Below are 6,000 nucleotides of genomic sequence, written 5' to 3'. Positions count from 1 at the left end.
ATTGCTAGGTTTGAGGGCAACCCATAAGAATTGTGCTACTATCAATTCAAATATATACCAATTATAGTCATGGGCTTAGACACCCAATTCAAGAATTAGATCACTAGATTTAGTTCTAGATCATTTTATATTTTTGGTCCAAAATCTTATTGTTCTTGGAGTTGGAGTGAACTTTAGGACCTTGTAGTGCTCTATTTGGTTTCTAAACCATGTTGGTGGTTAGAAAAAGGACTTGTATGACTTAGTTAGGTGTTCATGTATTTGGTGTAACCATTAAGAGCGTAGGATTAGAGATCTTGGCTTATTGGGAAGTCTTAATGGATAAAGTTGGAAACTTTATCCATCTAGATCTTGGGAAGGTTCAGATATGAGATTTGTGGCTTACGGGGTTAAAGGTTAAGAGCTTAATTCATTAAGCTGTGAGAGTCTAGTTCCTACGACGTGGCAGTCTGCTCGCCACGACGTGGAGACTGGTGTCACTACGATTGTTTTGTCGTGTAACTGCCAAGACGTAGCCTATGGGCAGCCACGACGTAGAAGGCCAGTTGGGGTTGACTTTGACCATTGACTTTTTGATGTGTTTGACTTTTGGTCAAAGTTGGAGAGGTGTTGAGTTGTAGTATGAGGATTAGCTTGTCATTAGTTTAGGAGGTTCATGTATATGATTTTGTGAGACTTGGAGTAGTGGATTTAAGCTCTTCGATCAGGTGAGTATTCTAATTGTATTACCTATATCATAATGGCGTGCATGCTAGACTAGTTGAGTCTTATTTGCTTATTGTTGTTATGTGTATTTATTGAGTTGCTGATAATTTCAAGACTGTTGATAGTCTACAAGGTTGTTGACAACCTATAGGGCTACTATGAGCCCATAAGATTGTTGATAGTCCACATGACTGTTGATTGTCCCGAGGTTTCTAATAATGCATAGTTGTTTATATTGTTTTGTTGATATTTAGGACTGCTGATAGACATAAGGTTGCTGATAACCCATAACTGTTTATTATGTCGTGTTGTATGTGAACTTTTGGGAAACTCACTAAGCTTCGTGCTTACAATTGTGGATTTAAATGTCTTTCAGGTACTTCAGATGATTTTGAGAAGGCGAAGACTTAATTATACACACTCATCAACAATTTTTGTGATTCCGCATTATTATGATATTCTGATTTTAGGACGACTGTATTTGATACTCATGTTGTTCTTGACTGAGTTTTATGGAAACAATGTTTTTATTTAATTTAAAAATAAAAAATTTGATTTTGAAAATGGGATATTTCAAAAACCACACAAAATATTTAAAATTAGACTACTGATGCATCACCAAACATCATATCATACATACTTATAAAGCTAACATTTTTTTTGAATCTCATGCATTTGAAACCCCCATAAAATTTTGCCAACACCTCATTCATTTGAAACCCCCACACCCTTTCACCTTCAAAGTAATTAATCACACATAATCCTATTCCAAGAAAATCACACACTCTATAAGTTCAACACCTCATGCATTTCAAACCCCCACACCCTTTCACCTTCATTATATATGTAGTTATATTTGTACATTTTTCTCACAAAAAGTCGTCCTTTAGTTGAAGATATTATGATTCAAAAGTTTTCATATAGTTGAAACATTCACGATCCAAATATGATGATTTGAAGAAATGGGTTATGTCACATCGATAGTAATTGTAGTATGATTTTTTCTTTCAACCAAAACAAATGAAGCTTTTCTATTCTTTCTGTATATTGAATTTCTCATTTAACCTTTATATGTGATTTGTATGTATTACTCAATCTTGAACGTGACTCTCCAAACATCAATGTTTTGCTTGGAACATCTTTCTCATTCTTCTTTTTCAAGAAAAATATTTTGATTGTAGGTTAGTGAAGAATTGTCATTAAGTTTCTATGGTTGAATGATGTTCAATAAAGAAAGAAAATTCAAAAAACGGATATAGATTTTTTTTGTTTGAACAAAGTTGACGAATGTTAGTTTTTTCTTTTGATTTAAACGTATATTTTGTAGCATTTTTATTTATATATTCAACCACCCAATGTTCTTATTTATTTGATTGTAGTTTTTCAATTTTGATTATGTTTATTTTATATTATTTTTTTGTTGGGTTATCCTACACAACATATTTAAAAAGACAACATTTAAAAGATAACATAATTTTTAACATTTGATATGTAATTATGATGACTTATCATGATATGTTCTTCATATGAAAGTAATTTATCCATATTAGTACGACAAAATTTTCATATGACATTTACAAAAATGTATATTATATGTGATTTGTTTAACATATATATGCACCTATGTATGTTATAAATTTATAATTAAATATCTTTTTGTTTAATAATTGAAGGGATTAAAATGATGCGTCAAAACCAATTATTTAGACGAAATAATAATAATAATAATAATAATAATAATAATAATAATAAATACACATTTCCAAGTACTGTATTCATTTGAAACTCATACTACAACTCAATAGTTTTCTAATTTATGTATATTTATTAGTTACAACTAAAGAGTTTTTAACTTATGATTATTGATTAGTAATCAATAATAACTTTTTTTTTATAAGGTTGTAAAGTTTTACTCATTAAAAACATTAATGTATTTGAAGAGATTTGTGATTTAAATATGAAAAGTTAATTTAAATGTTATAATAAATGTTTTAGTGTTTTTATGTTATTAAAAGTTGTAGTGTTTATTTTTCATATTTTTATTATTTGTTGTATATATATCTTTTGAAACAATTACTGAAATCGTCTCTGTGGTTTGGGTAAAATTACGCGTTAGGTCCTAACGTTTTTTTTGTACTCGGATGGTCCCTAACATATCATATTCTTGCGTTTTTCGTCCCTAACATATCATATTTTTACGTTTTTCGTCTCTTGTAAAGATAAAAAGACTATATTGCCCTTTGTATTTTCTTTTTCAGTTTTTTATTAATTATTTTAATTAATTAATTAATATAAATGAAATATGAGTAATTTATAAATAAGGGGTCCGATCTACTCCACACCCCCGTCTCCCTTCCAATCCACTGCCCATCGCTCACCTCCACCGGACACCTCCGACAACTATTCCGACAGCACCTCCATTCAAACATGGTTCATCTCCAGCAACCACTGCAATTTACACCAAATCAAAAGAAATTAAACCAAAATCAAGCACCAAATCAACTACCACACCCACCACTTTTTACAAAATCATAACCAAACAAAAACAGTAATCAATGTATACAAAATCAAAACCTACGATCAACACTAAACCAAAACCATAGATCAAAACTAAATTCAAAGCTCAGAACCAAACCAAAAAAAAAAAGATAAAACCAAACCATGTAATCAAATCTAAAATCAAATCTCAAAATTAAACATAAAATGGGCATTTGTATCTTAGTACAAGCTACAAAATCAAACTTGAATCAAAATTAAACATGGAAAACGAACTTGATGAAATTTAGAAATAGGGGTGAACTGCTGCAACCAGGGTGACGATGAGAAACATGGTTCTGGCAAAACTTATCTCTATCAGGGAACCGAACTTGATGAAATCTACTTTGTCACCATCAAGAAATGAAAAACAATGAGGTTCTGGTAAAACTTATCTCCATCTCCACACATCAATCTTCGTAACAGATCTGAAACTGAACGTCGGTGGGAAAATCGAACGAAGGCGATGGTCTCGGCTAGGGTTCGATATTATCAAGGAGAGGGGCAGAGGGAGGATAGGCGATGTTCTTTCAGGGGAATCCAATGATCTTTGAGGATCTGAAGTAGAGAGAAGTGGGGGAAGAGAGAGATGAGAGAGACGAAGTAGACGGTGGCCCGTGGGTTTAACCGAGATGAAAGAGTTTAGTGGGCCCCACATGTTTTATTAGTTTTTTTAAATAATATAAATAATAAAAAAAAAACTTAAAAATAAAAAACAAAGGGTAATATAGTCTTTTTAATTGTGTTAGGGACGAAAAACGTAATAAAATCATATTACAAGGACGGTCCGAGTGAAAACAAAAGTTAGGGACCAAACACGCAATTTTGACCAAACCACAGGGACGATTTCAGTAATTTGTTCATATCTTTTTTAATACGAATGTTATAATATATGTTTTTGTATTTTTATGTTACTAAAAGTTGTAGTTCATATTTTTGTTCATACATTTTGTTACCTGTTATATATAGATTATCATACGTTTGATATATAATTACACAATTTTAAACAGTTTATAAAATTATCAAATAATTGTATATATCACAATGACTTTAAAATTAAAACTATAATCACCATATCATATCATACTATATTAGAAAGGAAACATTTTTTCTTTCACCACATTCATTTGAAATTCCAAACTTTTCATATTTCCATATAATATACTTAATTTATTAACTAAAATATGCTTTTAGTTGTAAACATTATCATAAATGGAAGAATTTGTGACTTATCAATTTGATATACTTAATTTGTTAACTTTAATATATAGTTAAATAAATAACCTACATTAATATATCAAATAAGCTTAAAAATTTAGTTTAAAATTTAAAACCTAAAATAAAATATCAAATAATGTTTAAAAAAATTCAATAAATATTTTTTAACATAGATAAAAGGAAAACATTAAATATAATAACAATAAAAGAACCTAAATTGATGAATTGAATTAACTAAAAGGTGTCTGGAAACTATATTTTAACAATATATTTTTAATCTGTGTCGCGCAACGCGCGATAATTCGTGTAGTATACTTATAAAGGAAACATTTTTCTTTTCATCACATTCACTTGAAACTCCCATGTATTTTTTCTTTCACCACATTCATTTGAAGCTCCTATGACTTTTCAATTTATTTCTAATAATAGTTATGAGTTGGTTAATAAGATTAAATAAATATCAAACCTAAAGTGTAATCATATATAAACTAAACTTCAATATTAAGATAATATCTTTACTTCTACTTATAAAGTTATGTTTTTTAACTTTTAACATATTATACTTAATTTGTTAGTTTTAATATATTGTTGGATGTAATCCATTATCATTTTAAAGATATAACTTTGGGACAATTAGTATAAAATATTTAAATTATTAATTTAAATATAACATTACAGGGTCAACTTAAATATTAATTTTAGTTTAACTTAACCAACTCAAAAAATATTTTGTAAATAGTTAAAAGTGATAACTGGTAGTGTCTTTCCAATAATGATTATAAGTTGGTTAATAAGGTTAAATAAATATCAACCCTAAAGTATAGTCATAAATAAACTAAATTGCAATTTTAAAATAATATCTTTACTTCTACTTATAAAGTTATGTCTTTAACTTTTAACATATTATACTTAACTAGAGGGGAATCATGCGCGCCGTTGGCGTTGTGGTAGTTTTTTTCTCTTGTTTCAAGTTCTATCATGTAGTAGAACATGTATAGCATAAGCAATCAATAAACATCTCAAAGAATTTCTTCCATTATCAGCCAAATCCTGGAAATGTTGGAGGCAAATCCTGCATATGAAAACGTACATATGAATTAGGAATTAGGGGTGGCAATAAAAATAAAATTTATTATAATCTAAGAAGTCAAGTTAATTTATAGTGACAACATCGACACATATTGAATCCATCCAACAAATCCCTTTCATGAATTACAGACAACACAACATAACAAACACACATAGCAGAAAATCAGATTCACCAAAATCCAAATGATACTGTACTTCCTTTTCGTGTTTAAGAATTTTTTGGAATTTGTTGCAGCTAACTGTTGTCCAAAATCAACATACTTTTAATTTTTAACAAAGTAATTTAACTTTCATCCATTATAGCAACCTACATCACTCATATTGATAAAAAGAACAAAAAGCAGATTGTTATTTTCTGAACTTTATTTAAATTGATACCTGTATAGAACCAGTTTCATGATTTTCTATGAAGGTCGGGGGATGGCCACCATGCAACGACACCTGGCGGTTTGT

The sequence above is a fragment of the Lactuca sativa genome, chromosome 5 (assembly GCF_002870075.4).
Source record: "Lactuca sativa cultivar Salinas chromosome 5, Lsat_Salinas_v11, whole genome shotgun sequence".
NCBI lineage: Eukaryota > Viridiplantae > Streptophyta > Magnoliopsida > Asterales > Asteraceae > Lactuca > Lactuca sativa.
Note: the sequence above shows the minus strand (reverse complement) of the source record.